Source organism: Lygodium microphyllum, chromosome 25 (genome assembly GCF_053477565.2).
Source record: "Lygodium microphyllum isolate KBCC chromosome 25, Lygodium_microphyllum_v1.1.10, whole genome shotgun sequence".
Lineage (NCBI taxonomy): Eukaryota > Viridiplantae > Streptophyta > Polypodiopsida > Schizaeales > Lygodiaceae > Lygodium > Lygodium microphyllum.
This window is the reverse complement of record NC_141159.1, coordinates 79,467,400-79,489,510: the sequence shown is the minus strand read 5'-3', so window position 1 is coordinate 79,489,510 and position 22,111 is coordinate 79,467,400. Positions and strand designations below refer to the sequence as shown.

Here is a 22,111-nt window from a genome sequence, read left to right as displayed (position 1 = left end):
GCGATTCATGTTGTCAAGCACTTTCACATAAATTAAAAACCCCTAGAGAAATATTAGATAGGTAGGATTTTTAAAGCTTAGTCATTTGTGTAACTGTTTTTTTTAGTGTTTGTAGTTGAATTTTTTGTGTTTGTCAAAGAAAGAATTATTTGTGTCCTTATTTTGTATTTATTGAGCTTGAAAACTCGATAGAGTTCGTCAAGATTGGTGTTTTTTTAGACACATTGGAGTAGGACTTTGATGATAGTTACTGGACATATTGAAATAGGTATATTTTCTTATCTTTATCTTTGCACATCATGAGGATTTTTGGGTTCACAAGCACTTCACATTTCACTTGTCACATACATTGCACTCAAGGGTCGCCTCCTAAAATTTTCAACTACCTCCATGCTAAGGGTTGGGTTAATGAAATCATTGCACTATCGTTGAGCACTAGCACGGTATGATGCCCACTGTAGCTATATGCAGTAAACCTTAGATGCACACAAACTTGAGAGAGCACCTTCATTCTACACGCATTGTTCCTTGCACACACAAGAGTTGGGATATTCATCAGCAAAATAGGAACCAATGGATGAGTGGGAAGGTGGATATGTGAGTTTGAGGATTGTGAAGGTCACCTATAATTGTGAGATGGGTTGTTTATCTAGTCAACATCATGTGAGGACCATATTTTTGTTGAGTGATTATAAGAAATTGGGTGGGTGGAGGCATACAACATTTCTTCTTTGCTGAGTGATGATGAGAGATGAGGTTAAGAATCGTAATTTAACCAAGGAACTATGTTTACAAAATGCATGATGTGTGGGCACTTGTAGATAGGCTAGGTACTATTTCTTAATAGTGCAATCATCAATTTGTGTATTTTTTGAATTTGAACTTCTTCTCAACTCATATGTGAGTGAGCATTGTGCACATCTTCAAATCATATTTTTGGTTAGGATACATTGCATTTGATCAAGTACAAGTACACAAGTAAAAATAGTACTCATTTGAAGATGCAAAGGAGGTCTATTACCAAATTGGATGAGGGATGCATCACACAGATAAAAGAATGTTGTTAATGAGCCCTAGCTATAAATCTCAACTTGGTGGATGCTTACAATAATCTTGCAAATCTTCTGAAAGCAATATGTTTGGGAAAAGACTTCTATGTAGCAGCTATAGTATTTGACATGTAAGCATGGAGTACATATGCATCACAACCTTTGAAGCTCTTGGTGTGGCCTTGGATCAGATGAATCACCAAAAGCTACCTACATAAGGATCAACATTTCTACCCAAAGAGAGCACATTGATTTTTGAACCCACCAAAATAGGGATAATAGAATATGAGAAATGAGAGGTTACAAAGCATTCATTTTTCCACCTTCTTGAGTGTCCTAGGAAGCTATCCTATGTATACAGTACCATCAAAACCTTTTGAAGGTCTAGAATAAACTATTTGATGTGACTTGATGCCATGGTAAACCAATTTCATTAAAGAAAGTCATGAGTTGGTGGCAACCAAGCACTCAACTTTGAAGGGTGGTTAGCCATCACTAGGCCTTTGCACAAGGCAGACAAACACTCACAAAGTTGATTGTAATCAGTGAAGTTATTGATGATATGGCAATTCATAGCTACTCATAATTTGTGGGTTATGAGGGGTCATGGATAGAATAATCTCATCTGTAACTTGTGGAAGGGTTTTATCCAAAAGAAATTCAAAACCTATCACAACGTGACACAATTGACAATCATGTGATTCAGGTTTTGTAATGGTAGACATGGCCATCCTAAAGAAAATTGGCAGCATTCCTAATCTAGATAATTCCAAAACACAAGAGTGAGAAGTATAAACAAGATGGTAGTTGGAGATCCTTTAGTGGTTGTCTCAAGCATTAGAAACATAGATCGAGATTGTTTTTCTTGCATTGGCCACAAGGTGTGGTTTTTCTTGAGTGGATCTTACTGCAGTTATGATTTAAAAAAAGGAAATAAGTGACCTAGTTTGCAAGTCTAGTTGTGATTATGGGAGAAGCAAATATGATTAGTGCTTGGATTGAAGGCGACTATATTAAGCAGATTAAGATGATGTGAAGCCCATCGATCAAAAAGGAGAAAAAGAGGGATGGCAAAGCACATGGTGGAAGGTCAAAGTGATTTTATGGGATGTTCCCGTGTTGGGCTTTGAGAAAATACGACATTGTTTCATTATGAGAAATGTAGTTTTGATGATAATATAGGATGATAGAGATTGAGGGGGCATTAATTACAGGTGTGGGCGTGAACAAAAAGCATAGCTTTAAAGCTGTATATCCAAAGAGATCGTGAGTATTGAGTAGTGAAGATGCATTACTGATAATGCTAAAGAGAAGAGGCCTTAACAGTTGTAAAATTTCCATGAAGAAGACATGGCATTCCATCAACCAAGCAGTTTGCAACACGAAAAGCTAAAAGCAATCAATGAAAAAGTGAAAAAAAAAAGTTAAAAATGTAAGATAAAGCATAAAAGCTCTTATAAACATAGGTTGTGCAAAAGACCTATATAAGGGGGGAGAAATTATGAATAGGGTCCCTTCTCTTATTTGCTGAAGCCTTGAATGTGACGAGAGGAGGGTCACATCCAAGATTTTGGAGGAAATTTTGTATACTTTGAACTTCTACAAGCATGATGCAAATAGCTCGATGTATCACAACAATCAAAACAAGAGGTATGAAGATTATGTATGAGTTTTTTTTTGAACTCAAGGTCTTTGCTCAATTATTTTGAAGTTCAAGTTGCTCTACATTGTGTGTGCTTTCAGTGTGTTTGTGGCTATTAAAGGCATTATAGTTGTTTTTTGAGGACTAGGTTAGCTAGTATTTGGCCATATATTGTCAACACTTGAGTAAAGTTTAGCAACTAAACAAATTCATATACATTAGCAGAACTCCTTGTTGTCTTGTTTTTGGGTTGTGTGAGAGGATTGTCTTTGAACACCGCTCGTAAAACAATGCCACTCTTGACAAGGAGGGACCAAATCATGACTAGCAAACTACCAAGTAAACCCTTCTAAATTTTGATAGATTGTGAAAGTACTCATTTCTTTCTTTCTCTAAAGTGTGCACAAAAAGTAGGCATAAAGATTAACAAGCATCTAAACTCTTGGTAGAATTAGCTAATGGAAAAGAAGTTGTGTCATCATACCAAATTAGAAATACAGAAGAGTTTGATCTAGGTAATGAGCCTACAAACATAATATAATGTATCATGAATTTGAGTGTTTATGAGTGCCTTCTCGAAATGGACTAGCTAATTCCTAATGATGCCCACATTCATTGCAAGAAAGGCCAACTCACATTCCAAAATGCAAAAGGAATTCAAGTAACTACACAAGGAAAAGCTAGAAGACCAAAGATCCAACTAGCAAAAGCCTCATGCATTGTCCAAGGAGTAAGAAAAGGGTTGCCAACCCACTTAATCAAGCTTAACAAGATTGATCAAGACAAAGATGCAAAATAAAATCTTCTTGGGTGAAGGAATATGTTGATGTTTGGCAAAATTGATAGAGCTTCCTCCTAAAAGGGAAGTTGACCATGAGATTGAGCTTGTCCCAGGAGTTGGCTTTTGTCTCAAAGTAGCCTTAACAAATATTAATCCCTAAAGCCATTGAATTAGAGGAACAACTCAAGCAACTATTAGACCAAGGATAAATTAGACTAAGTAATTTTCCATGGGGAGCCCTAGTTCTATCTCAAAAGAAAAAGGACGGTGCCCTTCATATTTGCATAAACTATTAGGTCTAAACGAAGTCACCATAAAAAATAAATATCCAATCCCCAATATCAATGAGTTTCTTTTGACAAGATTCAAGAAGCAAAGATATTCTCAAAAATCAACCTAAGATCAAGCTATTACCAAATTAGAATCAAAGAGGAAGACATCTCAAAGACTACCTTCAACATAAGGTATGGATATTATGAGATTGAGATGAAATCACTATAATATCTTTTCGGTTGACTAATGCCCCAACCACTTTCAACAGGTTGGTGTTATTTCTTACGGGATTTTATTCTAGAGCTTACCATGCCTTTCATTGATGATCTGCCTATCAAGGGTTGTTTGGAGAAAGAGAAGGATGAGACTTTAGATGATTATGGATGCAAGTACTTTGTGGCTATGCATATCAAAGATGTTGAGAGGATTCTTTGCAGGGTAGAGAAAGTGAATTTGACATTGTCGAGGTTAAAGTCTAGTTTTGGTGCCATAGAAGTTTTGATTGTTGGACATATGTGTGGTTATTATGGCAGGAGGCCTTCCCCTGCGAAGGTTGATGCCATAGAGAAGATTGCGGAGACTTTCTCTTCTACTTTGGTGGTTCGTAGGTTTCTTGGAGCTTGTGTATTTTATCTTATTTGGATTCCTCATTTTGCTCATATTGCATATAATCTCTACCGGCTCTTGAGGAAAGGGCAGTGTTTTTCTTGGGACATGAGACACACTAGAGCTATTCAAAAGCTGAAGAGATTGTTGTCAACTCTTTGAAAAGCAGATTATGAGTGTGGGAGACCTATTGTACTCACTATTAACATTGGATGGGCTATTGGCTAGGATGATGTAGATGGAAATAGGTATGCCATTCGGTCTGGGGTGAAAGTCCTAGATGAGCGGCAATGTAGATATCCACAGATTAAAAGGGAGCTCTTGGGAGTTGTCATGGCTCTCAAGAATGATAAAGAGTACTTCATTGGTGTTGGTGTGGTGGTCGAGACTGATTGTTTTCCTCTTCTAGGTATGATCACGAGTTGTTCTACTCCAGATATTGCCATGCGGTGGATTAGGTACATAAAATCCATGAATCCAAAGTCTTTGGACAGGACATAGAGCTGTTTGGGTGACCTATGAGAAGATTAGAAAACGCTATTGATGGAGAGGCATGTATAGAGATATCTCATAGATTGTTGATACATACACTAATTGTTGTCTGTTGTTTTCTTTAGTGAGATATAGAGGTGACTCCACCCTACTTTCCTACTATGTATTCACTACAAGTGGGTTCTTAATTTGATTACTATGTCTATTGGATTGTGGCGCATGCGTTACATTATTTTTACACAAGAGAATCTCACAAAATCAGGTGGAAGGAAGAGCATTGAGGACGAAGACTACTTCTATGGTCTGTAAGTTTCTATTGGAGGATGTTATTTACAGGTATGGATGCATTGGGAAAATTACCACAGATAGAGGTGAGTTAGATATTGATGAAGCTAGGGAGTTTTTCTCTCACCTTGGCATTAAACTTACTTTGACTTTAGCATATAATCTAGAAGGCAATAGGAAGAGCAAAAGAGGCCATCCGCTGATTGTGAAAGCCGTGGCCAAAGCATGCGATGGACGAGACAAGGAGTGGTCTAGATTGTTGCCTTATGCTTTATGGGTTGATCACACTACCCACAGTGTGACTACATGTTATATGTCAGTTGAGTTGATGTATGGATAGAAACCAGACATGCCTACAGAGACTTGCACACTCACTTGGAGTGCTTTATCGTGGCAACAGGAAGAGATGACTAGAGAAGATCTTTTGGCTCTTCATATTTGTCAGTTAGAGAGGAGATCTGAGGATATTAAAAGAGCTGTTTAGAAGCTCAAAGAGGCCAAATTCACAGCAAAGACCGATTTGATAGCAGACAGAGATTGAGACCTAGAGAAATTGTGGAGGGAGATTTGGTGTTGGTCTATGACAATATTCTAGACAACCAATATAGTGCTATCCACAAGGTTTCAAGATGATGGTTTGAACCTTATTTGGTGTAGAATTTCCATGACAGTGCTACGTATTCCTTAGCAGAGCTTGATGGTATGGCCTTGCAGATATTGATTGTTGTAGGAAAGAGAATCAAACCATTCAAGAGGAGAGATGATGCAGCCTATGCAGTTAAGGAGTTGGATGATGAGTTTTATGATGGACTTAAGGCAGGAGATGACGTGGATGAGAATGTGGATATTATAGATGATTTTGCAAAAGATGAGGAGATTATATTGACCATCGAGCTTGGCAATGATGAGGATGGGTAGGTTGGAGGGGGTGGATGTCGTGACACTCCGTGTCCACTACTACAAACTTGAGGGCAGAGTTTTTCACCAGGAATTTGAACTCATTAGTCACCATCATTAGGAATTTGTTTTTTCATTGTGTGCCTTTTTGTTTGTCATTCAGTTTGAACTGTTAATTTGAAAATTTGATCACTTGGTTCCATCCTAATTTTTTTTGTATTCCCTGAGTAGTACTCAGGTGTAAATAACCCGTGTGTATGTTTTGTTTGTAGCACCCCTGTGACCATGTATGGTAAATGTGGTAGCCTTTTGGAAGTAGTAAGTGTATTTGCACACGGATACAACCATGATGTGGTACTATGGAGTGCTCTACTTTCGGTACATGTGGAACTCGGATGCTGTAGAGTCAAAGTGTTGGCTCAAGGTTTTATCAAGGAATACAATGGGAGAATATTATTGAAAGAGCATTGACAGGTGCTATGAAGGAGAAAATTTGAAGGAAGTATCAAGGACAAGCTAATGCAGAAGCCTTTTTGAGGATTTGGAGTGTTTCTATCTTCTTAATTGAGTTTATGAATGGAGCAAAGCTAAAAAGAAATGCCTCATTGTGCCTTAATTTAGTCAAGATTGTGATGAAGGCTTATATAGCATAAAGATGCTTGAAGGGTATCCTTCCAACATTGATGGCAAATCAATGGCGCAATGCAAGCAGTCCAATTACAAATTATGGTGGTATGATACGGTCCTATTGATCACACATGGGCAATGATGATGGCATAATAATCAAAGAGCTTTGTTAAAAAGCTTTTAAAAGCCTTAAGCTTTTAAAAGCCTTAAGCTTTTATAAGAAAAGCTGTGAGATTTTTGGACACCGTGTGATAAAGAGGAGACATAGATTTGAGGGGGGCACTATTCATGGTGATTTGTGTGATTGGAAAAGGTGATGAAGAATGCAAGCATGGCCGTGGCGCCTTGAGCGTTAGCAATTCAGAGAGTTGGTGCCATGCATTATCAACTGTGTCTCGGTGAAACATGTCTTGTTGCAGTGATCAAGCTAGAAGATGAGGCATTCGGCCGTATGGAACTCTCATCCCTAGAAGTATGGAGCAAGATCTCACTCATGTCATGTGTGCAAGAATGGCCATGGCTTGGTTTGGAAGATCAACATCATGTGTTGTCATCAGCGCTTCTAGATTTAAGCCAAAGACATTGGCTTTGTGAAGTACTATTAATGCAAAGGAGAGGGTATAAGCAAAGGAGAAGACAATGGGCCATCTATTGGACTACTGTAGGGGCACTGCCATGAGATCTACTTGAGAGCAAGGTGATCGACCTATTCAATCTTTGTGTAAGGACTGTGACTAGGAGTGCTATTGTGCTAGAGAAGAAGCGTGGAAGAAGAGGTCTAGCACATCTGATTTTCAGCCACAACGGTTTCATGGGGCAGAGTTGGCATCATCCATCTTCTTATGATCATCTTACTTCATGCTTTCAACAAAAATGCTTTGTCAAGAAAAATCTCGATCAGTCATCTTATGCCCATCAAACATGTTTTTTTCATCATTCATCTTGTATGGTAAAGGCACACCAATGTCACACACGTCTTTGAAGATTATGTATGGCAAGGCCGGGCCATGATGCACTTCATCTTTCTTCCTAGATTCTACCCTCGTGGATTCAGTAACCAGAGAGCTTGCCACCATCTTATATTTCATTCTTGAACAAACATGGAGGAAAAGATGCCTCCATAGTGAAAACACTCCAAGAGTTGGCCTTCAAATATCCACTGACAAAGTTGAATGATGTGTGAGAAGTCTTCATTCTAGGTCAATTGAGCATAAGTACAATAGTAGCTTGAAAGAAGGTGATGTATGAACTCTCTACCTTCATTTTGCTTCCCCATCATCATCAACAACAATCAATTCATCTTCTTCATTATCGTGACGGTCACCATCATGTACAACAAATTCACAATATCCTAGTTTGAGCTAGCTTGTGGATCATCTCTCGGTTATGTTTTCAACATACCCTCATGAATCCATTGTCATCACTTACACCTTGAATTCTTCATACTTAAGCATGAACATGCTCATCTAATCTAAAATTATGTATTGAGAAGGTTGTAATCCTTGAATCCCCACTTTGACTTACCTTTCCCACATATGTATTCGATTGAATGTGAAACCTAACCATTCTACTTACTCCATGTTTTTACCTTGAGTTGAGTACTCTTCATCATCTTTTGCTCCCATCTTGCAAAGTGTCCTTGCAGCAAGTGACTTTCATGAACTTTTGTGCATATTTCGTGTGACACTGCTCGTGTAACACCACCTCCAAATTTGGTCAAGGAAGTATGAAGCTTTTCATGCTTAGCTAGATAATACATTGTGTTTATCAAGGACTATGCTTTGACAGTCACGATCTACTAAAGAAGCAAGTTTCTATTGTGTGGATCCTAATTTAGCAATCACGTTTTAAGAAACTCAAATAGAGCCTATTAGCAGCTCCTATCTTGAAGATTCTAGACCTAAATGAAGAATTTGAGGATGTGACAGATGTAAGCTTTCTTAAATTATATTGTGTACCCATGCAAGAGGGGCATCTCATTGCCTATTCCTTAAGGAAGATGAAGAGTCATGCATGATTCTCCATTTTTAGGACGATCCTTGTGGGGTTAAGGTTAAACTCCCCTTATGAGGTAGACTCAAGTAGTTGAAGGTTATGAATGTTTAGTTATTCTAACAAGTTTAGGACATCAATAACCTTGATTACTTCTTAATGAGCTACTATATCACATGTGCTATCAATGTTCATTTTGGTAGGCACATTACACCATGATATTACCATCCCCTAGCCATTACATAGTCTTTCACTAAGGGCCACCAAGTCTCAAAATCTTCCAATGCAACCATAGATTTAGAATAGTAATATCCCTCAACTACTACCAAATCCATTGATATAAAAAGGGAAACTAAGAGAAATCAAAACAATAACCTACAAAAATAATTGACTCGAAAGCATGTTAAGGTAAAAGGTTACGCATTTAAATAGATATGCTCGAATCTTGTCCTAAAAGGTTACTTGTAATGAAGGGGACATAGGAGAGAGAAGGAGAGAAGGGAGAGACTGCAGAGAGGAGAGAGAAAGAGGAAGAAGATGAGAGAGAAAGACTAGCTGAAGAGAGAGAAAGACAAGAAAAGAGAGAGAAAGAGGAGGGAAGCCATGAAAGCTAGGAGGAAGGAGAAAAGAGAGACTTGATTATTGATAATTGATGCCCTAATTGGGTCTCTCAACATCTTATATACCATGTCAATATAACTAGGTGTTCCCATGCTAACCCGTGTCCTACCCGTCTATCCCCACTCTTTTACATTCCATCCCGACCCCGAAGGTTTTTGCCCTCAAAAACAAAAAGAGGACTTATGGCTCACAATGAAAAAAAAGGGGGGGGGGGGAGGGGGTTGCAGAGTACTAGTCTGCTCAGCATCACAAAGGAGAATATAGGTATGGGAAAGTACAATCTCATGTGGAAAAGGGGCATAGAATTGTGTATATGATGTATATGACATGTGCAAGTTGATAGCATATGAGTTTGGCCTCCAATTCTTGACAATTAGGGGCTAACAAACAGTGCACAACTTGCTGTCCAGAATAGGCCTGCTAGAGAAAACTGGTCATAACTTCCTATGGGCAGCTCCAATTGAGGCGTGTGACATGTCAAAACGAAGCTCATGAAGCGTACTTTCAAGCCATATAGGTGACACTTGACTGTCCTTAATGCAGGGTAAAAACTGTTCTGAAATAGTATGTTGTCTGTAAGTTGTATGCATTTCAAACTGGGGCAAATTTAGCTACTGCTCAATCAAAATTGCATCCTTGGAGTAGGGAAAGAACTGCACTAATGAAATACTGATCAGCATAGGGCTTTTCCAAGACCATTCCATTCCCCGGGATCAAATGGATAACCTCCATAATAAGCATCAAGATCACAAGGGTCATCCATACAAGCATGGGTCACCATACTACCACTGGGGTCAAAAGGATAATTGTGATCCAATGCATCCGTTGTATCATAGAAGTAATTCATGGTGTCATCGTGAAGCACTGATTGTGGCACAAGATCCTTACCGACCCATACGGTAGCATGCATTGACTTGTCCATAAACTCATTGGGAACCACTGGGTCAAATCGGACATGAGCAGATGAGGCTGCAATCAATACATCATTCAATGCATCAATCCCTAGGCATTTCATGTTCATGAATTTCACATGCATGGCTATTATTGGGCATTCAAAGGTAAGGGCCTTGGGCTAATGGGGCATCTGCTCATGAGCCTGTGGCTGTGAGATGCTCTCATCATGGCATCGTTCTTGAGAAGTATCATGTGGCTCATAAGGATGCGAATGTTGCTTATAGTAATAATCAAGTGGCTAATGATATCGAGCACTCCATTGCTGATAATGATGTTGCTCCCTATGTACATACTCATATACATTTGCATGATGTTTTCCATGTACAAAATGCTGTCTAGATGGTTGTCCATGTATGTGACTAGAATGTAGTTCATAAGAACATATATAGTCATCAGATGCATGCTGCTCAAAATATTCACACTCATCATATACATGTTGACTATAAGCAGGTGCATGCACTTGCCTTTGCACATCGAACCCATGCCAATGGTCATGGTACTCATAATGTCCATGAGAATGCCCATACATGCCTTGCTGACCAAAATGTCCATGGGTGCCATGCTGCCCATGCATTATATGTGGACCAAACTGATTATTAGGGCCTTGCTGCCCAAAATTCCCATGCTGCCCATGTGCACCTGCATTGGGGCCTTGCTGCCCAAAATTTCCATGCTGCCCATACAATACATGTAAACCAAACTGAACATTGGGTCCTTGCTGCCCGGTCTACAAGGTAGTAGGGGAGTTGGCCTCATGGGGAGGGACATGCTCATTGGGCTGAGCCAAGGAGGGGGCGATGGAGGGGATGAGAGTGCCCATGCGCTCGATGAGTAAGTCCATCTTGGCCATCATCTCGGAATGACGCTGATCTTGGTGGGTTTCCATCTCCCTATGGCGTTGTTCCAACTCTCGATGCCGGTCGGCATGACGGGTCTCATGTTGGCATAGAGTATGGTTGAGCATAGAGAAACGGTCCATCTCGGGGGCACCCTCTTCAAACATATCTTTGCGGTCATCTTGGGTTGAGCTAGGATCGTTCATTGAGGCACGGGAGTCCCTTATTTCATGTTGAAAGTCCTCCTGGACCTTTGCTTTACCCTTGTGGCCTGCCATCCCAAGTGCAATTCACCAGACCCCTTGTTACAGAAATGATGATATCTTGAGCTAGAAAGCTCCAATCGCCAAACTTTTTGATTCAAATGAAAGCCCTTGATCCCCTCTATGAGGCTTTGTAAAAATATCTCTAACAATAAATGATCAGGGCTTTGCTGTAATCACTTTTTGTGGGCTGACTGTGTAGGACTGCTGCCTGTCCCACAGCACCTCTGGGCACAAAACTGAGTGTATCTCCCAAACCGTAGGGAGGAATGGGGAGATTTTTAGTTCAGATCGAAGGGGAGGATGCTCTCTTTGAATCAAGCTATAGAGCCTGCACTCACTCACACAAAAAGGCTTTGCTGTAATCAACTTTTGTGGGCTGACTGTGTAGGACTGTTGCCTGTCCCACAGTACCTTTGAGCACAAAACTGAGCGTATCTCCCAAACTGTAGGGCAGAATGGGGAGTTTTTTTGGTTCAGATCAAAGGGGGGGATTCCCTCTTCAAATTGAGCTATAGGGCCAGCACTCGATCATACAAGAAGGCTTTGCTGTAATAGACTTTTGTGGGCTAATTGTGTAGGACTGCTGCCTGTCCCATACGATCACTACATACAAAAGTGGTTGTAACTCTCCAATGGGAGCTCCGATCGGGGAGCTTTCAAGCTCTAGTCGAAGGTATCGATCCCCTCTACGCAAGAGCATAGATATGTAATAATAGGTCTTATACAGAAAATTCTGTAATAAGAAATGCATGGCTAAACTATGCAGTCCAGCACCCTGTTTTAACTCTGAGAGGCCTATTTTGAACAATCGATACCCTGTAGGGTCTAATCGACTTATCAAACTGAATGAGGACCTTTGGGAGACTTATGAGTTGGAAGTTTTCCTTAAATCATTGTAGGTTGAAAGTCGCTGCTAATATGATCCAAACCAAATGCATTTGCCAATAAGAGCATAACCTTGTCAAACATGATCATCTCATGACCACATAAGCATCACTACCAAATAGGGGCAGATAATTGCCAACATAGACAAGTTCATAGACATCTCAATGTCAGCATGAGCAAATGAGTGTCACCATAAGTGTCATTGCCAAAAAAAAGTCAATGTGTCAATATCCTTTGCAATTATGATATAATCTCTAAAGCATAGGTATACCACATCCATAGATCAATTAGCATCAAAACACCTATCATGCACTCGCATGTCTAACACTGTCACTGTCAGCGTATCAATTGAGCTAGTCTGAGGCTCCAGTTTGCAGTTTGTGTTCTCTATCTTTAAGCATCCTCTACTGATGATCAAATATGCTGCTCACCTTAAGAATCCTCAATGTTGTAGGAGAGAAGATTATGGGATGTTGACCTGTTTTATTCAAAGAGACTCAATGTGGCTTCAATAGAAGAATAATAATATTCAATTTTTAGCATATAAGTTCCAATGTATTATCACTCTTAATAGGATGAATGTAGAACTTAAGTCCTTGACAAAATCTGAAGTAGACTATGGCTGCCACCCTGGTTATTTCAACAAATAGATTCACTGATGCTCCAATGGTAGAAGAAGAACCTTCAATATGGCTATAAGGATCTTTGCATAGCCTTGTTTAAGGCTATTGATCATTGACTCTTTAGATCAGAAGCAACCAGTAGAAAGGACACTAACATCAAGCTCTTGTTGAGTACATGCTAAAGGCAGGAGAGATGCTGCTACAACAGAATGCTCCAAACCATCCAGACTGTTACGCATGCACCATCTCTGGTAGAGACACTATCAAAGCCAGTTGGCATTCCTGCATCTGTCTCAGTTTGGCTTCCCCCACATGTCACAAGACATTGTTCTCTGGTCGAGATTTCAGAGAGCAACATTATCCCTGCAGAGGGCCTAAAAACACACTAAATGATGTGGAAAATGCTGATAGATCTACTCCTCCACTGATAGGATATGCAATGTTTTGCATCTATTCAGCACTATTGAAAGCTATGTCTTTTGGTTATGTCTTTTGTGCTGAACATGGATCTCGCTTTTTTTGCTTCAAACCTTCTGCCACAATAAGGAAGTCTTGGTCTGTTTTGCCTCAGTAGTTCAGGCATTTGACATTGCTTCCAAGTCCTCACATCCTAGATACGTATTCAACCAGGATGTTATGCAGCCTCCTAAACCTACAGAGAAGGATAAAACAAAGGTACCTAACACTGCTTCCATGCCCCTGTTGTAAGCCTGCTCATGGCTTGTAGTTTATTGGATCACATCTATCCATGAATGTCAGGCAGCATCATCTTAGGGATAACACTTGGGGAGCTGTTGAAGAGATAGGCGTTAGAGGGAGTAAGGGTTAATTTATTAGTGTGGGATGACAGGACGTCTGTTGGATTATTGAAGAAGGATGGGCTTATGGCAACACATGATGAGGATACTAAACATTTTTTTGAAAGACACCGAGGTTAATTGTGTGCTATGTCCCAGGAACCCTGACAGTGGATTGAGTGTGGTGCAGGAGATTCACATCGGTACAATGTTCACTCATCATCAGAAAACTATCATTGTATATGCTCCTTTTCCTGGACAACCAGATTTTGAAAGGAGGAGGTGGTATCAATCTATGTGATGGACGCTATGTGTGCATTCAATTCCATTCTCTTTTCAGTACTTTGGACTCAATACACAAGTCAGATTTTCACCAGCCCAATTTTCCGGGAGCTAGTTTAAAGCTGGATGGTCCACGTGAACCTTGGCATGACGTTCACTCTAAGTTGGAGGGTCAGGCTGCATGGGATGTGCTACATAATTTTGAACAGAGATGGCAGAAGCAAGGCCGTGAGGGCCAACTCTTGACAGCGAGGGAGATTTCAGCCGTTGACCCACCTTCACAAGTCATGATGTTAAACAACCCTGGGAAATTTCAGCCATTGACCAGCCTTCACAAGAGTGAGGATAGCACGATTGATCGGAGCATCAAAGATGCATATATTCATGCCATCAGAAGAGCTAAAATTTTCATCTGCATTGAAAATCAGTATTTCCTAGGCAGTTGTGCAAGCTGGGATTCAGATCAGGATGCTGGTTGTTTGCAGTTAATCCCTGTAGAGCTTGCTCTCAAGGTTGCAAGTAGTCTATGAAAGCGCAAACATTCTTTGTTCTGATAACTGCAAGTGTACTCGGATGCTATTTCAGAACTCCCTTCGACAACCAGGATGGTTGTTGGGCTGACCAAAAGCCAAACTCCAACAACAGCGAGCTTCATTCCAGGATGCTCAACCCCATGGACACCACACAATAAGCCGGATGTAGAGAGGGGAAGCAGTGACACTCACACGAGCTGAAGGGCATGCTTGATGTTGCCTTTTTCCTTCGCTGAGTTGAGAGAAAAAGGTCTCACGGCCAATGTGGGTGTGGCCAACATGAGCATTGACTATCATGAATCTTCTTCACCCAAGAACCTCCAAAACTTTACTTCCAAGTTGAAAACAAGTTGCTAAATTTGACTTGAGTACCTCCAACTTGGCCATGGCTCCTTTGAGATCTCCAATAAAGGCTGCCAGCACCCTGTGGTACTCCATTAAAGCTTCTTACAGCTCCTGTCCATGCTGTACCTGTCTGCCTAGCTTTTTTTTTTGAAAAATAGAACTAGATGTGAGAAAAGAGAAAGGAGAAGGGACCAAATACCTAAGCTCTGATACCAACTATAATGAAGGAGACCTAGGAGAGAGAAGGAGAGAAGGGAGAGACTACAGAGAGGAGAGAGAAAAAGGAAGAAGATGAGAGAAGAAGAGAGAGAAAGACTAGCTGAAGAGAGAGAAAGACAAGAAAAGAGAGAGAAAGAGGAGGGAAGCCATGAAAGCTAGGAGGAAGGAGAAAAGAGAGACTTGATTATTGATAAAACTGATGCCCTAATTGGGTCTCTCAACACCTTATATACCCTGTCAATATAACTGGGTATTCCCATGCGAACCCGTGTCCTACCCGTCTATCCCCACTCTTTTATATTACCCATCTCAATAGTTATGCTCAATGAAACTTGAACCTCCTCTTAGACTTCAACCTAAGTATGCTATACAATTAGTCACTAAAATGGCAAAGAAACTCATTGAGAGGAGTGGTACTTATCTGCTTAATTGATGTAAACAAGTTGATGTTACGACAATCCTACTTGCATGTAATTAATGTAGGAGCCTTAGATAAGGAACATGTATAGATCATAAAAGTCCCACTCGAATGTAATTATGCTTTTTTGGATGTAGGAGCCTTATATAAGGAACATGCATATAACATAAAAATCCCACTTGCTACTAGGGAAAATGATGATTATATTCATAATAGATAGGCCACCATAGTTATATTGAGTAGATTATCTAATCAAGTCCATAGCCAAGTGTACTTGTCTCATCACCTCTTATAAACCTAGCATCATGGAGCTTAAGAATGATAATTTTTGGAAGTGTAGTAGAAAGCACAAAATAGCTTTCTATACTTAAAAATTGGTATACCCTTAAGGCTTTAGTACATAAAAAAGGTAGCTAATTGATGACCCAACATTGAACATTGAAGGAGGCCATGACCCTATTTGTTACTAGCTCCTAGACTCCAAGATGTGCTTGTTTGGATTTATGGCTAAGTGTGAGTAAGATGTCCATTCCTTTTGTGTTCTTTGCCAAGGGTATGGCTTGTGTCATATCTCATTTTTGCAAGTTGGATCTCTCTCTATGATTTGGCAAAGATTGTGCATTCTCTTCATGGAATATGGGAGAGGATATATTACAGTTTGGAGACTATGAGGAGGAGTGGAAATGCTTTTCTCAATACATGGGACTATGACACTTTCTTCCTTTTCTAGATCCACATGGTTATTCATTCAAGTCTCACAATAGAATTTCCCATGTTACATATTTTTGATATGGGAGGTCTTTATAGGGCTACTTTGTATATTGCATTTTGCCATGAGATCTATTTTTTTGAGTCTTATTAGTAGAATTATTCATCTACTTTGAAAATAAAAGACATTTGAGAAGGTGACACTGGCACAAGTTGTTTTACCATCCTTTTGGCATTTACATGAAGCAAAGATATTATATGAGATGCTATTAGATTTGTAATGCTTTTGCTTTAGGTTCAAATTTGTATGGACCATTGTAAGACCCCATGGAAATCTCAAATTGGATACTAGATGGAGATTCCTCTTTGATCTTCATACATACCCTCCTATACAACAATCATTATAACTTTTAACTTGGAAGATCTTGAATGTGTAATACATTTTATAAAAATATGCACATGCATACATGTGCACACACACACACACACACACACACACACACACGCGCGCGCGCGCGCGCGTGCATGTGCACAGAGAGAGAGAGAGAGAGAGAGAGAGAGAGAGAGAGAGAGAGAGAGAGAGAGAGAGAGAGAGAGAGAGAGAGAGAGCTTTTGACTTATTGTTGCAACAACTTTGGAATGGAGTATTTGGAAGAAAGATTGGTAGCACTATGTGGTTGAGAATTGAAGTGCAATTGTTTTGTTCCTAGCATAGAGTTAAATTAATTGTTTGTTCTTGACTTCATCTAGAATGTTATGTATCATGAGAGAACCAAATGGAACTCCCATTGTATATAAAAGAAGCAAAATATTACTTTTATCTTATCATCAAGGGCATCACACGGTGTCCATTGCAATCATATTTCTTATGTACATCCAAGATATTTCTTCATTTTACCAAAGATAATGTTACAAAAAATTTCAATTAGATTCTCAAGTTATTTTTTAAGATTAGCAAGGCATATTGTTGTACTCATTGGAAAAAGAAGTGGACCTCATGTTCTAATTTACAAGTATTAAAGGAAAGCTATCATTGGATGTATGACAAATTATATAGTGGGTAAAAGTATAGGTTGCAACTAGTTAGTAAGCTACAATGAGTACTATAGACCATATCAATATGTGACTATTGACAAGATGTAGCTCACAAATGCACAATTGCTACTAATCATGAATGCTAGTATTAACATTTTCTAGTCAATATTTGAATTGTACAAGTATGTGTCAGAGATTCGATTGGCCATTTGCAATAGTGACACAATTATGTGTTTTTTGAATTCTTATGGCACTAGTAATAGGTCACTATTGACATATACCTTGCTATATAAACAGCTTCCACCAAATAGTAGCTACTTAGCATGAAATTTGAACTTGACTCCTATCTCCATCAAGACAACTACCTAGCATGAAAAGTTTTGATCAAAGATGACATAAAGTTGAATTAATATAGGGACATTTTGTTTAGTCCTTAAACAAGAATTTGTGGCTCCTTTTATATGGTGAGCTTGCATGATATTTGCATCTAATGTGCTTTTAAATGCCTAAATGGATTGTCCTTAGTAATGATTGTGCAACCTATTGCACTTGAACATGTTTAGTTATGTCTTAGATGGTTGGTTACTTATCCAAGGCATAGAAAAACTCAAAAAAGCCAAGTCAAAGCACTCATCCTTAGTAATGATGATGATATAATTTCTCAAATGTTCATAGTGTTCTTGATGAGGAAAATGCTCTCAAATGTACCATGTGTCCAATATCCACTATGATTTTTCTCAATGACATCACCTTTTAGATTATAATACCTTTGTAATGGCTGTATGATATATCTTTTCTATATATTATTTGAAGGTTTGGCTTGGAGATCCCAAACCGACCAAAAGACTCCCAAGCCTATGTGGTGGCACAGGAAGGAGAAGTTTGGTAACCAAGAAATAGAGATGGTTTTTTCTTGAAGTGCGAGTGGGGGTTACTCTGTGTGCGTGTAATTTTTCAAAGACTTGTCTTTCCCCTTTTCTTGATCACATTCTATATATATATATATATATATATATATCCTGTTTTCCTAGAGAGAGATGCATTCTTTGTAATTAAACATATGAAATTATGTGATATATTAATGCTTGAACATGTGCATGCAATGTATACATACTCTAAAAAAAACACCCACAAATGCACATGTAGTATAAAAGAGAGTTTAAAAAAATTTTAAAGCAAATACTGAGATGAGATAATAATTTTAATCGTTGAGCAAGTTCATGCAATGTGTACAGACTCTAAAACTAGGCACAAATGCACATAGATTTTAAAAACACATGAGGAACATCCCAAACCGACCAAAAGACTCCCAAGCCTATGTGGTGGCACAGGAAGGAGAAGTTTGGTAACCAAGAAATAGAGATGGATTTTTCTTGAAGTGCGAGTGGGGGTTACTCTGTGTGCGTGTAATTTTTCAAAGACTTGACTTTCCCCTTTTCTTGATCACATTCTATATATATATATATATATATATATATATATATATGTATCTGTATATGTATGTATGTATATGTGTCTATATATATATATATATAGACACATATACATACATACATATATATATATATATATATATATATATACATATACATACATACATACATATATATATATATATATATATATATATATATATATATATGTATATGTATATGTATGTATGTATATATATATATGTATCTGTAAATGTATGTATGTATGTGTGTGTGTGTGTGTGTGTGTGTGTGTGTGTGTGTGTGTGTGTGTGTGTGTGTGTGTGTGTGTGTGTGTGTGTGTGTGTGTGTGTGTGTGTGTGTGTGTGTGTGTGTGTGTGTGTGTGTGTGTGTGTGTGTGTGTGTGTGTGTGTGTGTGTGTGTGTGTGTGTGTGTGTGTGTGTGTGTGTGTGTGTGTGTGTGTATGTATATCCCGTTTTCCTAGAGAGAGATGCATTCTTTGTAATTAAACATATGAAATTATGTGATATATTAATGCTTGAACATGTGCATGCAATGTATACATACTCTTAAAAAAACACCCACAAATGCACATGTAGTATAAAAGAGAGTTTTAAAAAAAATTTAAAGCAAATAGTGAGATGAGATAATCATTTTAATCGTTGAGCATGTTCATGCAATGTGTACATACTCTAAAACTAGGCACAAATGCACATAGACTTTAAAAGCACATGAGGAACATACATGTACATGTGCAAATACATTGCAAATACATGTGCGTGTGAATGCAGATACACATACATACATATGCATAATGCTCTTGCACACATAAATACACATGATAGAGAAAAAATAGAGAGTGAGAGAGAAGAGGAGAGAGAATGGACACACATACACATACATACATATGCATAATGCTCTTGCACACATAAATACACATGATAGAGAAAAAATAGAGAGTGAGAGAGAAGAGGAGAGAGAATGGACACACACACATAAATTATACACTTACAAAATGCACACATGTACATAGGCACACACACATATCCATGCACAAATATATACATGTATATATATATTCAATGCATATACATGTGTGTACACATATAGACACATGCACACATATGACATGAAAAAATATAAGAGACCATAGAGAGAAAAAGAAAGGAGGGTATATGAAAATTATGATAGGGAGAGAGAAGACAGGTTTATGAGACCACACACACACACACACACAGAGGAAAAACCAAAAGAGAGAAAAAGGAAAAAATGTATGTGTATTTGTATATCATTCATTCGTGTGTGTGTGTGTGTGTGTGTGTGTGTGTGTGTGTGTGTGTGTGTGTGTGTGTGTGTGTGTGTGTGTGTGTGTGTGTGTGTGTGTGTGTGTGTGTGTGTGTGTGTGTGTGTGTGTGTGTGTGTGTGTGTGTGTGTGTGTGTGTGTGTGTGTGTGTGTGTGTGTGTGAAGAAGAAGAAGAAGAAAGGTAGAAAGAGAACGCAAATAGAGTATCCATACTTATGAGACCACACAAATGGACACACATGTATAAAATACACACACACTTGCACACAACTAAATATATACATGTATATATGCATTCAAATCTAAGTACATTATACTATAATTTAAAGTACATAAAGTAGAATAATATTAGAATGAATGAATAAAAAATATGAAGCTGATAAAGTTAATTTTACAATAGTTTTTTTTCCACAATGACATTTTATTATGATAGTGTTTATTTATACGTATTTTTATCTTAAAATAAAGTTTGATTTAAATATTAGTACTTAAAATCAATAATTAAATCTAATATAAAAATGATATAAGAATAGAGAATTATTTTACTTTTTAAAGATAATTGATTTTTTAAAATAAAATATTCATGATTAAAGTAATAATAATAATGTTTTATTTAAAAGGATTTCATAATGCTTTAAATAAAAATATTTTAAGTTTTATCATTAAAAATTATACTAAATTTTATATAATAAGTATAATATTAAAAATAAATAACGAAATGTATTATATATATCTTTAAGAGAGTTTTGATTATTACATTAATGATACATGCTATATAATATGTAGTATTATATTAGTAACAAATTATATCATATAATATTTATATGTGTCATATAGATCTATTTATGTATTACTATATTAACCTTATTATATATTGATATATATTTTAAATATTATTATAACATTTATATAGTATATAGTATATAGCATATGACTATATGTATTGTAACATGATAATCACTACATTAACTATTTTTTAAATATATTAATAATATTATACACCATATATATAATACATCAATATTATGTTAATATATATTCATTATAAAGTACCTCTTATTATATCAAACATAATTTTTACTTTATATTAATTTTTATTATACATTATATGTAACATGTTCTTATAAGCATGTTGTATTAACATATGATTATATGCATATTATATTAACAAATACTTAATATATGGTATCATATTTTTAAGATGTATAACATAATATATATAAGATGTATATCATATAAAATGTATTGTGTCATATTAATAATAGGCTTTATTCATTTGTAGTATATATTTGGTATCATTATTTATTGATGTATATTATATATGTTTTATATTATTTATACGTGTTGCCCACAAACCATTCTAGGCCCCACACACACACACACCAGAGTCAAACCCAAAATTATGGCTATGGAAAGCCAGACATAGATGTGTGTGTGGACCAAAAGAGCGTTATACCATAAACTAAGGACCATGTCACAACATTTCATTATGCACATAAAGTATAAACTTGAGAAAATCCCTGTGATATATCAACCTTATTCAAGCTAAAGTATGTATGGATAAGTGTGATCCTTTGTTTGTGCATGGAAAACACAAAATCTATCATCACATCCATTTATATTATAGGGGCATCATTCATCAATTTACATTGAGGGGGAAGGTTGAGGCTTTAAAAAATTGTATGTATTTGATACTAAATATGGAATATTAACATGCCATTGTATCTAGTGCATCTGAACTAGCTATCTTTTGAATTTCTTGTTTACTTGTTTACTTGTTTCCGACCACATGTGAACACATGCACATATGTGTGCTTGAATAATGTGCACACACGCATGCATGCACATATATATCATAAATATGCATGTATGCATGTATGTACATACTTACTTACTTACATAGCTTATAAGTACTTGTTTGATAGGTGGGCTATGAATAGGCTCACCATAATATCCTAGAATGTTAGGGGTTTGGGAGGACATAAAAAAGAATGCATGTAGGCACATGGTTAGGAAATGCAAACTTGATATCTTAGGACTACAAGAGGTCAAAATTGACACAAAAGAGAGCAAAAAACTTGTACTTAAGAATTATTTGGTATTTGGGGATTACACCAAACAAGGTACGAGAGGCACACTATGTCTAGTGAAGAAGGAGCTTAGCCCTAAGCTTCACTGAGCTAGGGGCAATCGGAGCATGATAGTAATC

At 37.6% G+C, this 22,111-nt stretch overlaps 1 pseudogene; it reads left to right on the top strand.

The window, feature by feature from the left end:
* Positions 1-5,830: 5,830 nt before the first annotated feature.
* On the top strand, positions 5,831-14,438 carry LOC148014415 (phospholipase D alpha 1 pseudogene; annotated as a pseudogene).
* Positions 14,439-22,111: the final 7,673 nt, after the last annotated feature.